The sequence below is a fragment of the Panthera uncia genome (genome assembly GCF_023721935.1).
Source record: "Panthera uncia isolate 11264 chromosome A3 unlocalized genomic scaffold, Puncia_PCG_1.0 HiC_scaffold_11, whole genome shotgun sequence".
NCBI lineage: Eukaryota > Metazoa > Chordata > Mammalia > Carnivora > Felidae > Panthera > Panthera uncia.
The window spans coordinates 82612251-82634584 of record NW_026057578.1 but is presented as its reverse complement, the minus strand read 5'-3'; the positions used below and the strand labels follow the sequence as shown (position 1 = coordinate 82634584).

The 22334-nt window shown below is 40.5% G+C and overlaps 1 protein-coding gene across 3 annotated transcripts in view; it reads left to right on the top strand.

The window, feature by feature from the left end:
• LOC125937039 (E3 ubiquitin-protein ligase RNF113A-like) overlaps positions 1–22334 on the top strand; it is a 53286-nt gene that overhangs the window by 21940 nt on the left and 9012 nt on the right. The window contains exons 1-2 of one of the 3 annotated variants that reach the window (XM_049651548.1): positions 7456–7787; positions 10565–10616. The exons of 1 other annotated variant lie outside the window; for it this stretch is intronic. The gene's annotated coding sequence lies outside the window, so the exon portion shown is untranslated. Of the gene's footprint in view, positions 1–7455; positions 8876–10564; positions 10617–22334 lie in introns of those variants that run through there. One more of the 3 variants, XM_049651547.1, reaches the window with a different exon arrangement.

The following is a 22334-nucleotide window of genomic DNA, read 5'->3' as shown; positions in this document are numbered from 1 at the left end:
AAACAGAGGTTAGTTTTCTCCTCCTAACAAGAAGGCTGGAGATCCATCGCTGCCTGACTTGATGTAGGGACCGGCATCTCTGAGATGACCTTGGCTTTCTCTTATGCCTGTGATGTGATGGCTGCTGAGTCACTTGATATCAAAGTCAAAAGTTCTTAGATTCTCCGGGTCCCTGACACATTTTTCCTTTTGCCTTATCACCAGAATTATGTCATATGGTCACTTCTAGTTGCCAGGGAAACTGAGAAAGTATTTTCTTCTTCCAGTATCAATAGTGGAAGGCATGGAGGGAGATGGGGGTAGGAATAAATGCTGGGTCGGCCAACCAGAAGTATCTACCCCAGTGTGCTCTAAGTATACCACAACTGGTATCCTTTGTATCTTTTCCAGAAGCCTTCATTTTTTTTTTTTTTTGGTAGCTAAAGTAACAGTAGTAATAATAAACTAAATCTCACTACCCAAAGGTAGGCATTATTACTATTTTGATGTCTATCTTTTCAAATTTCTCTTTATTTCTCTCTATATATATGATATCTGTATATCTGTGAATATGTATATATATGCAGAGGTATATATGTAATTTTATATAAATAGTATTATACCCTGCTTATTATTTCCTAACCTTTTTCACTCAAACAAAATCATGAGATCTCACATCAATGCACATGGATAAGAGACAGCATCCTTTTCATTGTTACATTACTATTTTATCATTTTTACTGAACCATTTCCCTGCTAACAAACATTCATGTTGTTTCAGATTCTTCCCTGTTGTAAACAATACCTCAGCAAACACCTCTGTCTGTTTGGGCAACATAGTACTAGTGTCTGTCTCCCTGGGATATAGCGACATTATTATTGAAACTTAAAAAAGCACATCTACCATTGATATGAGATGCTCTAAGCAATCATAAATAAAATCAGGATTTCTCCTTTATTCTCTCTTCCTCACAATAATAAGGAACATTTGAAGGAGAGTATGCTAAAATATTTAAAAATATCAAAAACATTTCAAAAAATACCTTAAATATTGCCTGTAAGGGAAAAACTGAAACCATGAACTCACTTCTTTAGTTTTCTTAAAAAGGAGAATTTTCATGTTATTTATACTACAAAGGAAAGAGATGACATTAAGGTTTGACACAAATTGACAAAAGCCAGATGATGCAAACTGAACACTATCCCTCTACCCAAATTCAAGCTTTTTAAAGCCAAGATGGTTTTAACAGAAGAACTATGCTTCAGTCAATTAAATTATATCTTTAAAAGATAGAGTGGTGACTCCATAGGACCGTCAAAACCATATCTAGCATTACATTCTTCCATGGCAAAGACTCAAAACATTTTTATGAACACACTAAAGGAGGATAATGGAAGAGACCTTGCCTAGTTAATGGCTAGGGAGAGTAAGAAGATTCTGGCAAATTTGACCCACAGAACAATCCTGCAGCTGCAAAAGCAGATAAAAAGGAGACATAAAACAACTTTGCAAATAATCTGCCCAGACGTGTCTGCATTTTCCTGTTCACAAATACCCTAGAAGTGAGCAGAAGTAGGAGAGAAAAGACTGCCTGTAAAGAATCTGTCTATAGGCACATACCAACTACCATTAAGACGAACACACACCATTTGTTCTCCAAGCGAGTCATTCTGAATGAGTCATTCATTATTTGAATTTGCTCTTATCCAATGCTATTGTCTATTGACCAATCTTTGCTAGTTGCCTTCTTAAATCTATATTATTTGTAAGGGACCTACCCAGATTTATAATAGGTTCCTCTTCAAAAGCTTCACCACCTTCCATTGCTTTTGTTCTTAACCCCTACTGACCCCACCTCCACTCCCCACCACTACGTGCACTCAGAATTGAAAACCACAAGACCCTCTCTAGGATCCTGCCAAGATGGCAGATTGAAGAGTAGTAGAAGAGCCCTATTATCAGACATGATAAAACCAGTTGTTAATTAATTAATCCAAAGTTAGTTCAAGTGGTGAATGATTTGAAATAATATTATACTTAAACATTTATCTTAATGTACATTTACTTCGTGTGTGTGCTGATGCAAGAGGGAGGCCACTTCCTTCTGTCTGGATTCTCTTTGGAGTCCCAAGTCTTCTTTCTTATATACATATCCAGAATGCATTTCTACATTCTGGTTTCTCTGAGGAAAATTAATGATACTTGCAAAGCAATTAGACAGCCAAAAAGCTGTCCAGCTTTTTTGTTTTTTAATTTTTTTTTCAACGTTTTTTATTTATTTTTGGGACAGAGAGAGACAGAGCATGAACGGGGGAGGGTCAGAGAGAGAGGGAGACACAGAATCGGAAACAGGCTCCAGGCTCCGAGCCATCAGCCCAGAGCCTGACGCGGGGCTCGAACTCACGGACCGCGAGATCGTGACCTGGCTGAAGTCGGACGCTTAACTGACTGCGCCACCCAGGCGCCCCTGTCCAGCTTTTTTGATCGTTTATAGTTGTCTTACGCACTCCTGTTTCAACAGCCTACTTTTTTAAAAGTTCACCTATATCAAGCCTTTCTAAAGCACTCAACTTAATTTTTCATTGATATAACCCTTTCTACCTTCATATTTTGTCTGATATTGTAATATGTTAAGTGACATAATTATATTAACAAGTACAACAACATAAACAGGTTTGGAAACAAACTTCAGATGAGACTGGTTCTTGGTCAACATTCAGCTCCACGGTGAGGAGCCATTAGCATTCATTCTGCAGTGAGTTTTGTGCAGTAAATAGAGAGCAGTGGCTAATAGGGTAGATCTAGCCTGACAAAGCAGTTAAATCGGGACTGGTTAAGAGTTACTGCACATCTATCAAGCTATAAATTTTAGAGTCTGAACAATTTCTGATAACTGGCGAGAAACCCAGGACTTAGCTGCTTGCTACAAACTCACTATGTGACCATAGACAGGGGTGATATTAAAAAAATGTTCAAGGGGCACCTGGGTGGCTCGGTTGGTTGAGTGTCTGACATCCACTCTGGTCGTGATCTCATGGTTCACGGGTTCGAGCCCCATGTTGGGCCTGGTGCTGATCACTTGGAGCCTGGAGCCTGTCTCACATTCTGTGTCTCCCTCTCTCGCTGCCTCTCTCCCACTCCTACTCTGTCTCTCTCAAAAATAAATAAACATTTAAAAATAAATAAATAAAAATGTTCAAGAATCATTGGCCAGGATAGCCTGTACACTGTCCAATTAGAATTCATACTGGCCATAAACAACCTGTAAGAATATGTGTGTTCTAGCTGGAGATTAGCCCTGACCATAGATAAACTGGCATGTTGAGCATTCTTCACTTGTAAATGAGGGAGGTTGGTCAAGCAAAGCTCTATTGTTCCTTCTGACTCTGAAATTCTTCCATTGAGCTATATGCAGCTCTAATTAATTTCCTCCTATGGGATTCATCAGTTCTCTGATTCAATTGTTTCTTCTTTCTTTGGATAGGTGCTGTCTCAGAATTGTCACTGAGACAGACTCTCATGCGCAATAACAAAAAGACAATAGCAAGGGAGGCATGGATGATAAGATAGACATTAACCATAAATACAGAGCATATAGTATGTACTTTATATGTGCTACATTAAAAAAAAAAAACATTTACCTTCACATACTCACATCCTCCTTCCTGATTCTCCAGGAATCTGTCTTCTGCATGTTTCATTTTGTTTTTAACCTGGGGATGACGCTTGTTTTTATGCCATGCTTAGTTTACACAGATTGGAACATGTTTTCCACATGCAGGCTTCTTGTTTGCCAACAAGCCCAGCTGTTGGGGGGCACTGAAGATCACCCAATTACAGAAAACAATCTTGAATACCTTTTCATGTCTCCCTCTCCTACCCTAGAGGATCTTTTCCAACAATTGCAATTCTAAGGGCTTCTTCCATTTACAGGAAACATTTACTACTTTATTGTTCCCCCCCCCCCCCCCCCCGCCCCTTTCCAACTTATCCTAAAAGAGTTTATCGTTGAGCAGGTAGGGGGCCCTTTTCAATTGCCTCTGACTTACAGACCAAGGTGGGGGGCAGGTCCATCTGATTAGACTTTGATTCTGCACTCCTTCTACAGGAAGACAGGACGCAACAGATTTGAACACTCGCTTGGGGAAAACGGCACGCACGCGCGCGCACACACACACACCAAAAAATCTCCAAACTACTTTACAGCATTGGTTCAGGCTCCCGTATGCCAGGTCCCAGCCCATAATAAATTTTATTGCAATGTTATAAACTCCTGAAAAGAGGAACTTGGAATAGAAGTGCTGACACGAGCTGCCAGACCCGCGGCACTACATTCTTGTGGGTTCTGTCCTGACATCAGCGCACATCTAGGGCAAAACCCAAAATACTAAAATACCCAAATAATGTTTTGCCTTTCAGATAGATTCCTTTTCTCTCAAATTAATTTTAGTAAAATAAAAAACTAGGTGGTCTTATCAAAGAGAAATGGGCACTCTTGCAAACAACACATGACTTCCTGTGGAGTCATGGCTTAGAGCTCAAAGAGTTTTTCAGCCTAAGTTAAATTCATCTTGCAAATAAAGTGCCTTTTTTGAGGGGGGGAGGGGTGGGTGATTATTCATGTAAATGACAGCTTTATGTACTATAATTACAGTCATTAATGAAGGCACAATTACTTTATCATACATTACCAGGATCAAAGAAGGTCTCTTAAGAATCAGTTGTCAGTATATAGAGTCAATACAGAAATTAGACCAAATACGAACTGGAAAATTGTGCTTAAATAATGCCCCAGAGGTTAAAGAAACAATGAGTTGAAGTTGCAGAGTGAGAAAATTAAAAAGACACACTAGAGGTCACTGTTGCTACTTGAGCTGAGGTTGTATCCTATCTATCTATCTCTCTATCTCTCTATCTATCATTTTTGGTAGCCTGTGTGCATACTGGAAAATCTTGAAAAAGATCAACTACCTTAATTAAATTTTAAAAACTCTATCGTGTATTTTTCCCTCTCTGTTGTATGTTGGATATTTAAGATAGAATTTGAAAAGAAATCTGAATTTTAAGGATTTCTTTCATGATCATATCAAATAATTCATCCCGGATGAAAAACCTTACCCCCATTTTGTGGATTTTGAAAATCACCTTCAAACTATTCCTTCACTTGGATCCAAAAGTAAAAGTAATTGAAGAATTCTGTTTGGTATTCCTCTCCATAATAGAAGGAAATGATTCCAACTCTTAACATTGTGCAAAAATGTAAGATTGTTAAATATGGACAATATGTTGAGTCCCATGCTTCAAACTCTATAGAGAAAGAGTCTCTTAAGTATGGCAGGTTTGTGGAAAATCTTGGAAACAGGTCATGGGAATTGTTAGTAAAATATTCCAATTCTACATACATAAAAGGAAATTATTTTAGAAAAACAACCAATGTCTCAGGTGGGCCATTGCAAACATAATGAGTCTAACAGAAAGAATTCCCTTTTTTGCAGCCTTCAGGAGACTCAGGTCCTGTCTTTTCCCTCTGAGATGGCTGGTACTCAGTAAGTACATACTGTTGCTAGAGAAAAGGAGCCCATCCATTCCAGAGACCCAGAGCCCAGCTTCTGAGTATCTTAACAGAGAAGTTAAAAGCTGAATGGTGTATTCCAATAAGAGTATCGTACCACTGCCAAAGTTGGGATTCAGTATTCTTCCTCTTAGACTATTGGTCTTAGATATGGGTAGTGGTAATAGGAACATCAACAAAGGTATATGGCTATATTCAACTCTAGGCCTTGAAACATTTTCAGTAAGACGGGTCACCCTAACTCCCCTGCTTTCTGGTCTTTGCACATGAAACCCATCTCCTCCCATTTGATAACACAAGGCCTACCCAAAAAGAAAAAAAAGGAGGAAGAGGGAGAAAAGTGTGAAGTCTGTTTCCTTTTCTAAACCCCTACTTTGCTCTGCATTGCGTTATTTGCTTTGTCCATGTAGCTCAGTCCTGGGAATAATTAAGGTTCAAAGGCCTGAGTAATAACTCCTTAGTAACTGAGTGCTTGCTACAAGTTTCATGGGTGTGGGTAAAATAGATTCGGAATTTAATTTGAAAATTTTAAGAGAGGATTCTGTATATTTAATTGTATTTTCCAGGGGGTGGGAACTAGTGGGAGGCTCAGAACCTCGGTGTGAATGAGATGGAAGTGTCTGGCCCATGTGAGAGTGCAGCATATGGGGGAAGGCCATGTGCCCTAGATGCAGGGCTTCCTCCACAGCCCAGCTGGGGTGAACTAGGGCAAATTCTTGACCTTTCTAAGCCTAATTTTTCACTTGTGAAATGGAGATCATAATTTCTGTCTCTGCAGGCAGAATTACATAAATTAATGGTTGTAAAGTGCCAGGACTAGGGCTTGGCACAGGTAAGCACTCAGTAAATGTCAGTTGTCATCGTTGTCATAGGGGAAGTTCACTGGACTCCTTTGCACCTATCAAAGAGACACAGAAGCTATGTTTACATCCACAAGCAGGTTTGAAACAACAACAACAGCATAAACAAATAACAGTTGAAGTCAACAGCTTGTTGTTTGGGAGAAAAAAAACAAACAAGTTTTAATTAACAGTTGTGTCTTTGTTTTTCCGAACAGTTTTGTGTATACAGATTCAAATGTGGACTTTAAGGAAAACAGAACACTTTACTACCATTACAGAACTATTACCATAATTTCTTTGGTTAAGAAAATTACGTACATTTTGTTAACCAAAAGAAAAAAAGACATTAAATGTGTCTGTGTTTTGCACAGTGTAACTATTTTTTTGAAAATGCTCTATAATCTGCAGGCTGGAGGGTGGACTGGGGTTCATTGAAGTCAGCCACATGTAACAGCAGCCCCAGACTTCTCACAAGGTTGAAAGCCACTGCCCTCACTGGTTCTGGTTGCAATTATAATATGCAATACATTTTGTTTTAAATGGAAGCTTTTATAATGAAATTTGGAAGCCCACGTCATTTCCCTTTGCTTACTACAAAAAGAGAATTTGAGGGCAGACAATAAAGGAAATGGCAGGGAACTATTATGTGACCTTGGGCAAATCGCTCAGTGGTTAGGCCTGTACACACACACACACACACACGCACGCACACACACCCTTAGTCTTTAAATTCTTTTGCAGAGCTATGTCAAGCAAAAAGTGGAATGGAGATTTAGCAATTCTATGGTTATTTTGAATAAGGGATATTTGATCAATTTGAATGAATAATTGTTACCAAATTTTCTCATTAACCAAGAAATTGCTAAATCTTGTGTTTTAAGAAGTACTGCCCGGGGTAGGGGAAATGAAGGGTTTTCTTCCTCACTTGGGCGTACAGCTGAGAATTTAGTCTGTAGTTTTGTCCACTGGTCTCCCTGGAATGGAAGTCCCGGAATTTCCTCTCAGGCTAGATTCAAACATTTTCAAAACCGTTATTCTCAGTTAACACTCTGGAACATCACTTCTGAGGTGACTTTATTTAATTAAACAGGGCTTGGGCAGAAATACAGCAAGATGTTCACCACTTACACGAAAAAAAAAAAAATCCAGGATCCTGTCCCCAAACTCCCAAATGGATAAATAAATCCCGCACTCCCAGCTCGCACTCAGACTCGGCTTAGCCTGACCGCAGGCAGTTGCTGACTGCAGGGAGGAGTTGGGCGCTGGGGGAGCTGTTGCACGTACGTAGCACGTAGCACGTAGACGTAGCACGGAAGGTAGAAGTTGCAGGGGCGGAGCGGAGGAACCGTCCAGTGGTCCCATCTGAGCTCGTAGTGGGTGTGACTGCCTTCAGGTACTGGTTTCCCCCTTGGCTGATGCAATGTTGCCTCATTAGGGACTCTAAACGCCAGTTTGACTTTGAGTATAAATAGAAGGTCACAGCTCTAGGGGTAGCTCTGCGGAAGAAGGAGACAGCAAATAGGAGACAGCAGGAGGGGCTTTTCCAGGGAGCTCTTTAGTGTGGGCCTCGGGCTGAAGGACAGAGAGCAGGCACGCCAGAAGGGACGCTGGGGTTGACACCCACCGTCTCCTTTCGCCCCGCTCATTAATTTAGCCCGTGCCTTTCAGCCGCATGATGCGGTGAAAAAAGACCTCCTGCCACGGCGAGATGTCTGCTTTGCACAGAGGCCTGGATTCTGCCCTTTCCTCCTCAGGAGTTCAAACGAGTCACTTCTCTCACACCGTAGAACTTTTGGGTGCAGCAAGGCAAACGCGTTCAGATGTTTTCGTGTCTTGGGACGTTGTGGGAGGTAGGAGGAATTGAGTTCCCGGACCTCAGGTGCAATGCACAGGTCCGCGGCAAAGTCTTTCCACCTCAGGATCCGTGGCCAGGCCTTCCTTGTCCATGCTTCTCAAAGTTCAGGCCACAGATATTGTTAACAGGATCATTCCAGAGACCCCTTTTTAAAGGTACGGCACACTGGGCCTTACCCAGGATTCACTGAATCAGAATCTCCGGGCATGTATCCCAGGAATCTGCACTGTAGCCACCTTCCTGGTTTTTGTTTGTTTTTTCTTTTGCACGTTATTATGTGAGAAATAGGGCCAGCTGCCACCAGCTTTTAGTCTTAATAAGGGCTAAGCTCTTAGCTTAGTATGGACCCTCTCTCAGTGGCTTATGGATTGAGCACTCCTGGGTTCCATTCATATTAAAGGACATTTGGAGAGGGTAGTTTATCTCATGATTTACTCGACAAGCATGATTCTGAGGGAGTGGGGCGAAGAGTGTTAGAGGTATCAAGAAATTTTTAATCAATTGAGTGAGACAGAGACAACATCTGTACCTTGGCCACCTCTCCCGTAGTGTGTGGGTTTAGTCACTTCTGCTCATCACACATCTGATTAGAAACACAGCCACAACCAGCGAAGCAGTATTACAAGGTAGGTTGTTGTCAGCTTGTTGTTTTTCTTTAAGCCACTCTGTATATTCTGAATTACTGTTTTGAAAGAATTATTTGTAAGTGGTAAGTTAGATGTTTTCACTGCCATTGTTCTTGTGATTACTAGAAACCCAGGACTTTCCACTCTAAGATTGTTTAAAATCCTTACATAAGAAGCAGGTGGACTCTATCGTTATGTATGCCGAAGGGCACAAAGGAAGATACATAAAATTTTAAATACCCAAATTGCCCACTTTATGCCATATACCTCTTGTACCATGTATAAAAATATATATGTATATATATAATAGGAAAGAATAAAAATTTAAAATAAGTATATATCCAGGTTAAGGAAAAAGCATACTGCACAAAAATGTCTTTGTATAAATGCTGAATAAGATAGGGTAAGGGGATATTTATAGTTCTGCAGACGACTTAATATTTACTGCACCAGGAATTCATCCATCCTTCCAACTGGCTTGAGAGGCGTTTGAAACCAATAAAGCATATTTGTGTCCAAGCAGGGAGTGGAGTCCAGGCCCCACATAGCAGACCTGAGATGTGCTGGCCCAGGGAGCTTAAGTGATATCAAATGTAAACCACTTTTCAAAAGCATGTTATCAGGTCCACACCAGACTATCCATTTTGATAATCTCATTCCATTTTTCATTTTATTGTTGAAAGGAGAAATAGATTAATGAGAGTCCAAATCCCCCTAGAAAGAAAACCTTCCTTATAAGGCATGTCTGAAGAGAGATTTGGAAAAATTACTTACTCTGCCTTTGTTTTGCCAAGTAAAGTAACATTTAGACCATTTATATTTGAAAAATTCTTAACCCAGGTCAGCGTGGCCTACTAGATTGTATCTAGAGGGAAAGAAATGAAGAACAACTAAAGATGATGATGATGATGATTTGTTTAGGTCAGTTCCAAATCTTCCAGACCTTGGTTTGCCAGTGTTGATTGACCACTTGCCAATTTTCAGTTTGTGTGTATGATGGACATTTGGGGACAAACCCCATGATCCATTTCAGATACAACAAGAAAAAAATTGGCCCCAAATTGCATTTGCAAATGGTGTACCACATGAAAGAAACATTTGTCTGAAGAGAATTTTAAATGTTCAGCTCTTGGATATACAGATATATTCTTTCAGGTATCTCAGAACACTACAAGAAAGCTTGCTAGAGAATGATAATCGGAATCATAGCAGGGCATAAACAGAAGAGAACAGAAGGAGTCTTAGAAATCATCTTATCACATTGGTGACATCGTTTTACAGATGAGTGACCAGAGCCTATAAGGGTGGTCCCCGTGATTTCAAAAAACTTGCTTCCATTAGTCTTTCAGGGCAATGAGTCAAATGATACTGTGGTAGCTCCAGGAAAAAATGTCAAGGTTTGGAAATTCTTTAGCCACTCAGAGTTGGAACAAGAGCCCCGCTTTCCAGACTCCCAGGCCAGAAGGCTGCACTTGAAAGGATAGGAGGCTTTTTTTTTAAATAATTCCATTTTGTCAACCAACTAGAAGACAATTTTGCTTAGATGCTCAGTGGAGGTGTAGTAAAGTATTGTTTCTGACCAAATGTTCCTGTCCTCAGTGAGGTTATAGTAAACAGTATTCCTGCCCTAAACAAATTTATTAGCCAGGGGTCATTTTTAACTTTACCACTTCATTCTGATTTTCACAGCTGCTTCTCAGAGGCGCTGGCACTGCCATTGATAATCCAAGCTTTCAGCAAGGTAAGCTCCCATTTGGCTAATAACATTTCATTTGGTTGACAACAGGCTAATAACTAGATCTTGCCACACACACACACACACACACACACACACACACACACAAGCCATCACAATGCCAGGCTCCTGTCAATTGAATTAGGAACCATTGGTATAGACAGATAATCAAGGTCACAGGAATTCAGAAGAAAGAGACGTTATTGTCTTTGGAAAAGAGACTAGACGAGATGTAGCTCCATTATTTACCATAAATAGTTAGGGTACAGTCCCTGTGGGTAAAGAGCTGCACCCTACTTGATGGATCGTGTTCTATTCATCTTACTAGCAGTGTTCTTTTTAGGCATTTTTGATGTCTGCATTTAGAGCCATTGAGTCTGTTGCCTCCCTTCTCGTGGGACATGGGGAGAACGGCTGATACTTTATTTGTTCCCGACAGCTAAAAAAAAACACATAAAGCCAGCAGAAACAGAGAACATGGTCTCTAGCCTTCCAGCTTCAGACCCCCGTCTTGGGTTGCATTGAAGCACACCACAGAAGCAGTTCTGGCCAAGCACACCACTTGAAACAAGCTGGGGAAGCCCCTGCTGGGCCAGGAAGGGATGCTGGTCATGAGGCTGAAATCTGGCCCAAAGGGGAGGCAGAACCTTGGATGGCTCTGCCAGGAAGGGACTGTGTGTGCTCTCACTGGGGTGAGAGCTCTGCCCTGCGGTTTGGTGAGTTGAGGTGTTGTGCACCTAAGGCCCTCCCAGTAAGCTGCCTCCCAGCAAATGCAAAACCACACTGTGGCATACACACCCCGGCAGAAGGAAATTAATTAAGACCCTGTGCTGACATTCCCTTCTGAGCTCACACCACCCTCCAGCTAGGGCCACACATCACTCTGTGAGAGAGCAGACACAGCTGTGGGAGCTGTCTAGACCTGCTGTGATTAAGAAGGGCTCTGCTGCCTTAATGTCGAGTGTGTTTTCTTATGTCAGTATTGTCTCCTAGTTTTAGCATGACTGAATTGTCAAAGGTTTTTGGGTGGGTGTTTTCCCCCCTTTTTTTGGCCTTGCCTGTGAAATGACACAGTCTTCTCTTTTCCTGGTTTCCATTATATTCCATTGTATGGTCATGCACAGAGTAACATTTTTTTTTTAAAGTTTGTGTGTTTTCCATCTAATACCATGCAGTAACTATAATGCATAAACATGTGTTTAGGCACTTTGGAAAACATTTTTAAAATTAAAATGCCTCATGTCAGTCATAGGCATGCGGTACCAAAGTGTGTATGTAGCTGATCATGTGGATTAAGTATTCAGAGGAAAACATCTTTATAGTTATTGTGCATGTTCCACAGCCACTTTTCAAAGTGAACCATCTCTGCATTAAAATAGCATTTTTATTTTGTCAAGACACTAAAAGCAATTGGAGGCCAGTGTTGATCGACCGCTTGCCAATTTTCAGTTTTTAAATCAAAGCTGCTTTGGACTTAGTAAGTGTGAGCTCTGTAAATATCCATAGTCATTCTATTTACATTTTACATGCATTCAAAATAACTCTCCCTTAAAAAAAAGAAAATGACTGAAGGAACATTTGCTCTAAGTTGAAAAACATTCCACCTCAGAACAGTCTCTTGTAGGCTGAATGATAGTCCCTTTGATATAATGGTTCTTAATGAAAATTGTGAGGGATTTTTCTGCTCTAAAAGCCTCAAGGGAGTTGGGCGGGAAGGGCACAGGTCAGCAGTAAGAACAACACCCATCCCAAGAGGCAATGACATTTGTTCTCCCATCCTCAAAGTTTGTTCCTTAATTATTTTAGATATTGTCTCCTTATTGTTTTGAATGCTCTGCCTCTCTCTAAGAGGAAAAGTCATTTTCGCACAATGCACACAATACCCAATGTTGCTAAAGGACAAGGACCAGCCTTTGGGACTGAGCCACTTAAGACTGAAAATCTCCAAGCTTATATTTCTTTGTCATTGTCAACATTATTTTTCAAAATTTGAAGATATGAACACCAATTAATTGGCCAAGATTCCAGCTATTTAATTAAAACTTGATGAGTTATAGAATTTGTGGGGATGGTAAGCAAGTATTGCTTGGGTTGTGTTGTCAAAGGCATCAGAGGAAGAATTCCATCCAAGGCATGAATCTTAATAGGTACTTCATTTGCCCAAGCTGGATTTTATTTTCATACAATTTTATTTATCATATACAGTTGTTTAGATGAATCCTTGAGTAAATATAAAACCATGTGAACTCTGTTTACAACACATCTTGTACCTAAAGGCCCTGGCAATGAATAGAGACTCAAAGATGAATGAAATGACCCCACTTTCAAAGATGTACTGTCTAGTAGGGGAAATAGAGAACAAAGAAATATCTTACAGTGTAATACATATAAAATCTCTTTTGTGTCTATACAAAAATAGCCTAGAGACGGGAGTAACTGATTTTTTTTTTCTGGAGAAGTCAATGAAAAGGTAAACCTAAGCAGGATCATAAAATGTAAATAGTTGATTGTTTCCTTTGCTGTACAAAAGCTTTTTATCTTGATGAGCTCCCAGTAGTTCATTTTTGTTTTTATTTCCCTTGCCTTTGGAGATGTGTTGAGTAAGAAGTTGCTGCAGTTGAGGTCAAAGAGGTGGTTCCTCTAGGATTTTGATGGTTTCCTGTCTCACATTTAGGTCTTTCATCCATTTTGAGTTTATTTTTGTGTATGGTGTAAGAAAGGGGTCTAGTTTCATTCTTCTGCATGTTGCTATCTAGTTCTCTCAGCACCATTTGCTAAAGAGACTCTTTTTTCCATTGGATACTCTCCTGCTTTGTCAAAGATTAGTTGGCCATACATTTATGGGTCCAATTCTGGGTTCTCTATTCTATTCCATTGGTGTATGTGTCCTGCTTTGATGATAACAGCTGTGACTAATGAATGGATAAAGAAGATGTGGTGTATGTATATGTATGTGTACATATGTACATACATACATATAGATACACACAATGGAATACTACTTGGCAATGGAAAAGAATGAAATCTTGCCATTTGCAACAATGTGGATGGAACTGAAGGGTATTATGCTAAGTGAAATAAGTCAGAGAAAGACATATATGTTTTCTCTCATATGTGGAATTTGAGAAACTTAGCAGAAGACTATGGGGGAAGGGAAGGGAAAAAGTAGTTACAAACAGAGAGGGAGACAAACCATAAGAGAACAAACTGAGGATTGATGGAGGGGGCGGAGAGGAGGGAAAAATGGGTGGTGGGTATTGAGGAGGGCACTTGTTGGGATGGGCGCTGGGTGTTGTATGTAAGTGATGAATCATGGGAATCTACGCCCGAAGCCAAGAGCACACTGTATACACTGTCAGCTAACTTGACAATAAATTGCATTTTTTCAAATAATAAAAATAAAATAAAATGTAAATAGTAGTGTGCTAAGGACACAAGAGGAAGATGGCTTATATACCAGGAATAATATTTAGAAGAACATGGAAGAGTGAAACCAGTGAAAGAGAGACTGAGAGAGAGACCATTGCAAGCAGTTCATTGTTACAGAACATGAGTGGGAAGGCATCGGGGGTGAGGCTGACCATGCTTTCAGGGCCTAAATCACAGAGAGTCTTTTACGCAGTACTAAGAGAGTTGGCTTCTAGTCTGTGGCACTAATGAACCATGGCTGAGGTTTAGGCTTTAAGAAAGATACCTCCAGTGGTACTTTGGAGGCTGGATTATGAATTTGAAGGGAGAGAAACAAGGATGAGTAAGGCTATTTGGGAGGCCATTATATAGTCCAAACAAAAGAGGATGTAGGGCTTAACTAGAAAAGTAGAGACAGGAGAAAATAGAAATGACAACTATTAAAAAGGGGGGTTGGTAGGTTGAATTTGGAGAGTCAGAGAAGGGAATGAGCCATGATGACTTTTGATCCTTAGCAAAGAAGCCCAGTGCAGCATTTAAGGAAGGGTGTTACGCACAGATGCAGGTATTAAGGGTAGTCTTAAAATTGTTTTCAATTACTCATCACTAGCAGTGGCAATTTTGTCAACTAGTATTTGTATTCTGCCTGCATCTTCTGTATTCCGGGGATAGGGAAGTGGCAACGTCTATAATACATGACTGCACTTAGCAGATGCCTGGAAAAAAAATTGGTAACTCCCTAGGAGGCCCTATGAGAACAGCCCAGAAATTACAGTCAACAGAGTTGAGCTAGAGCTGGCCCTGGCCAAAACAACCAGTTAGAATAGGGGAAATTCAGCAAATCATTCAGTTATGTGGCCTGTGTAATATGGCCCCCTACTAACTCCAATCCTACAAGAAAGATACACATACACATATAGAGATGTACACAAATACATCAGAATAATTTGAAGATTATTTTAACAAATTACTGTATATTTTGACTGTCAATGCCATGTTCATGGAAACTAAAATGATCTTAATATAGGAGGAACCCACTTATCTCAAAAGCAAGCATTTGTTTCGGATATATTCTGAAATGCTAGCATTTGTTAGGGGAGAATTTTCTACTGGATATTTTTCTAATTTCTGCCCTTTCTCTGTCTGCTCTTGTTCCAGGGATCTTAGCCTTTTGCAATGCAATTATTCTCTGAAAATAATGAGTGTATCTAGCTGTGCCCTGGGCACAGTGTTGTATTTTACATGGTTACATCATTTATTCCTCCCAACAACCTACAGGTTGAAATTGTTATTACCCCAATTTTCAGATAAAGAAACAAAAGCAGAGAGGTTAAATGACTTGCCCAAGATTACATAGCTAGCAAATGTATAGACACTTCAATCCCAAGATGTTTGACAGCTTGTCCAAGTGGTCTTAGCCACCTTCCATGTCTGGTTCACTTGGATTTACAGATGAAGCAGGTTTTCTTGTGTACAAGACCAAAACTCAACCCCATCAGTCATTATTATCAATCATTTTTGTCATTTCATAACCTCAGAGTTTAAATCTGTAGTCCTGTGATCCCCTACCAACCCAGGAAAACCTAAAACAATGAAATTGCACTTGCCTGGTCTGCTGACTTTACACCAAGATCCAGCTAAACTGCATGAACTGTCAAGGCTAAAACTAGGACTTCTATCTTAGCTAACACCTGTGTCTGTCTGTCTCTCTCTCTCTCTCTCTCTCTCTCTCTCTGTTGAAATATATTATAATTAGCTGCTCTTCCTGGGAGAGACTGTAAAACTGAATGCAATTAAACAAAAAGAGAGAGAGCAGATTTTATAGCAAAAAAAAAAAAAAAGTAATTTGGAAAGCCAACTAGATGGATGCATATTCAAAAGTAGCAATTTCACAGGCAAGGCAAACCTCCCTTATTTTGCAATAATGTACTGTGTACTGACTGGCAACCGGTGTAGCCTTTTGCACATGCTTGGGACTCTATCCTTGTCCACTCACTGGTACTCACAAAATGGGTTTGGTTGAATTAGGACATTTAATAGAACAGCCATTATCTGGCTGTGGTTTCACGTTAGTCAAGGACCACAATAAGCAGGTGACATGTGGCATACAGCCCATGATCCTTACTAGCCAAACGGCCCAGTGAGGGCAAAGTGTGTGTTACAGATACTCAGGCTCCTGTGCTATAACTAAAGGTGTGCAGTGTGGGACCAGTTGCCTCGTTTCTCTCCGTCAGTTCTCCGGCTGTGAAATGACCATGCTGATGCCTGCCCTACTTCCCTCAGGAGAACATGGTGAGATTCAGAAAGGGCTACAAACAAATTGTTTTATTCAAGTTTGGCTAATGAAAAGCCTATAATAGAGCTATTTGTAGAAATGTGTTCATTTGTTGCTGAACAGATACTAGTCCCTGAGCACAGTTCTAGGGGAAGACCCAGTTACTTACCATTCATTAAAATGACTCATCACTTTCCTAAAACTGCATGTGGGAACTATCAGTGCCCAAAAGGTAGATCATGAAATAACCCATGGCCCAGTCACTAAAAGCTGAAAAGATTTGTAAGTGCCTCAGAAAAGTTCACAACTTAGTTGGAGAAAAAAAATTAGTCAAGGCAGATGTGTAGTGCAGGTTTGTAGCTGGGGAGAGGCAGACTTAGGGAGAAGAAACGCAGAAAAAAATTAAAGCTAAATGTTAGCCTCATCCTAGAACAGACCAGCCTGGAGATACTCTGGGTTTTATTGAACAGTTGCAAGGTAGCTTTAATTTAGCACTATATTTTGAAAGGTTTGCTATACCAGTGCTCTTTCCAACATTGCTTGTGTGTTTTTGGCTATGCCTAGAGGCCTGCTGTGGACTGATGGATGTCCAGGTGTGGAAAAGGATGCTAGCCATTTGTTTGCACTGTGGATTTATTTCTTTGCACTGTCTTTGCTCCTCCTAATTAAAATAGTAAACATTATTGTACTCAAAGCTTAAATAGCCCCCTGGACATGAGAGTGTTATGAATTAATAAGTAGAAGTAAACTCCTTTAATACGCCTCTTCCTCATATCAAATCTTTCAAATGCAAAGCCCATTTGCAGTAAAAATCAGAGAAATGTAAAAGGCAACCTGATATTGAACATGAAACCAAACTCTCACAAAAAGCAACATAACAAGCAGGAAAAAAGGAATTTTGAAAATTATCTTCCAAAAAAAAAAAAAAAGAAAAAATTATTTTCCTAAAGAATTCTGAATCCCCAGTGCTCTATTTTCCCAGGTTAAAAAGAAGTCAGACTATTGTAGGCATTCTGAACTAGGTTACTGAGTAGCCATCTGTAGCAGGCCAGCCCCTGGATGTCGTGCCCCTGTTAATGAAATCTGGATGTGCACTCGTAAACGGACCTGGTGAACGGTAGATGTCAGCCATTGGGTGATGGGCAATCATCAATCATCCATTGTCAGTTACTTCTGTCCCAGTGAGTAAGCCTTTATTTAAAGCATAAAGTAAGAATGTTGCCAGACCACAGGAACAAGCCCTGAGCTGTTTGCAGGTGCTGCTATTCACAGCTGCCAATTAAACCCCTGACATTTCCATCTTGGCCATGAGGCATAGCATATGCTTTTGACATACCAGTTTTTTAAAACAATATCATCTATCTCAGATTATCAATACATATGTCTTATTCTTTTCCCATGCTTACAACATTAGGCTTTTAAAAATATCTTGTTTTAGAAGTAGAAGAAGGAGAAACAAAAACTCTAGTGAACTGAATTATTAAGATGTACACATAGCATTTTCTTGTAACTGGGGAAGTGATCAGCATTTTAGATGTGGAAAGTCATCTGTGATGCCTAAATATACATGGCAGAGACGACTTTGAAGATTTCAACTTTTGGTAATCTTGTCCCTACATTTCTTTCTGAAAATTTTTATTACTCTCTGGTAACCAAATGCTACCTACTCATCTCATGTAAATTCAGTGCTGTTAGAACTAGATATTAAATTTTTTATTATATGACTACATTCCAGTTCTTTTCATTGGGATTCAAACATAAGTATGCCTTGTGTTGGAAGAATTTCGTGAAATTTGCCAGACTTTTTATTTGGTCTCGATTGTAGGTCCATGAAAGGGTGTACTCCTATGCAGAGCTTACATGATGCCTTTACTTCCACATATTTCCAGGTTGGAGTATAAAAGCATGCCACCACTCTTGAAGGATTATAGATACTGTGGACATTTCATCTATAAATACCATGAATAGGAAAAAAAGAGAGAGAGAAAGCTCTACATACACCTTTTGGGAATATTTCCCATTTGTAACTGATTTACCCATTTTTCTAGCTCTTGGTAAGGGATGAACTTTGGTTACAAACAGAAATTTGAAGTAAATTATTCTTGCTGATCAGTGTTTAGAAAATGGGGCACCTGGGTGGCTCAGTCGGTTTTGCATCCAACTCTTGATTTTAGCTCAGGTCATGATCTCACAATCCGTGGGACTGAGCCCCATGTTGGACTCTGTGCTGACGGCGTGGAGCCTGCTTGGGATTCTTTCTCTCCCCCTCTCTCTGCCCCATTCCCGCTCACACTCTTGTGTGCTCTCTGTTTCTCTCAAATAAATAAACTTAAAAAAAAAATGAAGATAGGTTCTGTGTGGTCTCATGTTGTTTCACAAGAACTAGGTCAAAATCAGCTGTGATTGGAAGTGTAAGGCTTTGTTTTTCTAGGTCCAGCAACAGACTTTCTGATCTGAGACTGCCTCGGCCTTTCTCCCCATCCCCTGTTCATCTGGCAGAGCTATACACTTACTTCCACGTTCTGTGGAATCCCCGATTCCCACTGATTTCAGGGACTTCTGTTGGGGAAAGCAAATCTGACAAAGCCAGGGTCTCTCTGTCTTACTTTGTTTTATCATGGCAGAAATTTTATGTTATTTTCTCACTTCTCAGCAGGGGAAAAGTTGCTATACTCTTTGAGGGAGGCTCAGCCGATTTCCATTGTAAAAAGAAGAGAAAATTTGTTACTGCTGTTTGTGTAACGAAGGGCTACTAAAGGAGCTATCTTCTAATAAAAAGATGGCTTTGCTCTGTAAATTAATTTTATAATAAAAGCTGCCCTGCGAATATATCGAATGGTGAAAATCTGAAGTAAATATGTTAGCATATCAAGAATACCTGTGTGTTTGAAATGAAAATTCGATGACTTACAGCGTCCTTGAGCCCTTGAGCCATATGCACACGTATTTCTTAACAGAGCTGAGGATGCTGTGCAGTGGCATCAGCTTTGGGCTGCTCAGTTGGGACAGTGTCCACAGGCTTTGAGATAAAAGTGAAAGGTTGGGCCACTTACCTCCACCGATACCAGGTCTTCCAGGTGCCTCTGGTTGTAGCAGTAATGAGAGCGATGATGGCAGCAGTAATGCTAATAATAACAGTAATGGCAGCTACCATTACAGATGGCAGCTTTGTATGGTGGTTGAGAGCACGGATTCTGTAGGTAGACTGTAGATCCTGGCTCTGCCACGTACTAACTCTGTGATCCTTGGTAGATTGCTTAACACTTCCGTGCTTCAGCCGCTTCCTCTGTAAAATGGGGGTAGTAATAGAAGCTACCTCATCGGTGCATTGAATGCTTGGGGTAGTACCTGGCATGTACTACAAGAAGTACCACTAGAGCATTAAAGAAATGAGTATGCCTAGAACAGAGACTATATCATTATTCCTGTTTTTCATGGAGGCAGACTGAGGCCATGTGAGGCTTCCAAGCCAGCAACTCACCACATTTTAGCCTGGGTTGGTGTGACTTCAAGACCAGTGTTCTTTCTGCCGGTCTTCCAGGCTTTCTATTGTAGGCGTCATTTCACAACTTACACCATTGGTCGGAAAGGGGTTGAAGAAAAGAGACAGTGTTTGAAACTTGGAAAATGCAGGCACTCCGGAGTATCAGAGCAACAGAAATCATCTAAAGACAGGGGACAGTAAACATTTTCCCAAAGCCAGAAGGTCAGGTAGTCACCACACATAATGCTCCTGAATGAATGAACTCATTCATTTATTCAACAGTTATGCGTGTCCCCCACCTTTCTGCACAAGGGGCAGCAACCTCACGTGTAGCCACTTAATGAGTAAGAGGATGTGTTTTATGTGATTTTGTCAAAGAAAGAGGCCCACGATAACTTTAGGAAATGATACTAATGAGAAGATGCCAGTATTTTTTCTGGCAGTTGAATCCAGTTTGGTAAATTCTGGGGCTCTGTCTTCTCCCCTTCCTCAATGTCTCGAGGCAGAGCAAGCTGGCCACAGAACGAGGCAAGGGCTGTCTGTCCCAGGCTGGGTCTCATCAGTACATTTGTGTCTCTTGTGGTTGTCTTTATCCAGCCTAACTGGTATTGTTTTTGGCACTCTTAACATTATGATGTTATGTTTCAAATGTTTCCAAAACTGAAACACACAAGGTCTTTCATTTCCTTTCTGCCTACTAAGATTATTTCAGCTCCACACATGCAAAGCAGAGTATTATGCAAGAAATTAATCATATCAGAGCAAAGTAGCTACTGAAAAATTGCCAAACACCATAAACATTGGTCAAAATGGAGTCCAACCATTTGCACAGAGAATAATTGAAGCTATGGATTCACTTGGGGTAACTAAGCAACTTTTCATTATGAATTATAAAGCTTTTCAAACATAAAATGATATCTGAGAGGAGTGCATTACCTAAAAGGTTTCGATAAGCAATGAAAGGAGCTTTAAAATATGCAGCAGGGATCAATCATCCAGCTGTATAGCGTTACTTATACTTTGTGGCGTCACCTACATTCCTTGATAAACAATGTCCCATAACCTCCGAGCGTTCCCATTATTTCCGTCAGCACCCAGACATAAGAAGTGACAAAAATGTCAGATGATGTTTTATTTACTAATATAAAACAAGTTCTCGTGGAAGTAGACATTCTACGACAATGGAGGTTTATGAAGCACATTTCCCAGCACCAAAAATGATTCACGTTGTCCAAGAAAGATAAAAAGCCTGCTGTTAGTGATGAATTTTAATTGGAATGTTACTCATCATGGGCATGAATTTCTTTAATTTGGAGATGACATGTCCTGCTTCTGTTGTGGAAGGACAGTTGAGTCTGCCTGAAAAAGAAAAGGTAGCTAAAACACACTTTTGACACCCAAAAGGAAGTTGTCCTGGTGTCACCTGCCGAAACAAGTATTCTGATGTCTTCCAGTCATCGCTTTGCAGGCGACGTTTTTGTCAGTTACATGTAAAATCAAACCCAGCATTCAGACTCAGATGCAGAGAAGTTCTGCCTTCCTCTACCCTGTTTATGAAAAAAATCAAATGAAATGGGAGCGTCAATTGGGAAAATCACTTGATGGTATGGAAGAGTTGGAATTAGCTGTAGAATTCTACCAGAGGTGCAGCGAGATAGAGTGAGCAGCACAGAAGAAAAAATGACAATTGTAGATTCTCTTCGTTTTGACAGAAGAGGGCCTGAGTGTGGCATATCAACATTGACTGATGCTAGGTAGTAGAGAAAGGGAACTCGTAAAAGGTCAGGAAAGTGGAGTTAAAGAGGGTGAGGTGCATGGAGACTGGAAAGGTAAAAGGGGCGGCGGGGAGGAGAAGGGTGAGGAAGAAAGGCTAGATATATGAAAAGTTTCAGGACCTCACGTCCTTTGCAAAAAGAAAATCGTTTACCAGCCTTTATGTGATTCAGGAAATACTGTGGTTTAGGAAGGTTTAAACTAATGCAGTGGGCATTGGTCCCATGATTGTGGGGAGAAACTACTTCTCCTGAGTAGGACAAATAGGGTGGCTGCAGCCAGCCCCTTCGGAACTCGATATAAAAACATCAATTTGCATCATGGAACCTTGGCCGGCCTGCTTTGTGGCGGTGGTACAGAGCAGTCAATGCTCTATAGATACACAAATTGATTACTTCAATTACCAAAATCAATTTTCCAGAATAGAGTGAAATACATGGAAACGTATCTCAAAAGGTCATTTAAAATTAGCCCAAACTACCAACTGAAGGCCCTGCATTCAGAAGAGCACCTTGCTGCACATTGTAACTCTCCCTTTCCTGTATCTTTGCCTACGTAAGGTCTGAGGCTAAAAGCACCCAGCTGGAACCTGGTGAAACAACAACCAAATTGCATTGCTCCCTGTGCACTCATGAATCTCTTAATAAGCTCACCTGATACAGTTCTTAGTATGGAACCAGGGTTTACTCCTGTAAGTAAAAGGGTCAGGTCTATTCTCCCCCCCCCCGCCCCCCCCCCCCCCCCCACCCTCGTTTTGTATTCTATTTTTTTTTTCCTCTTTTTT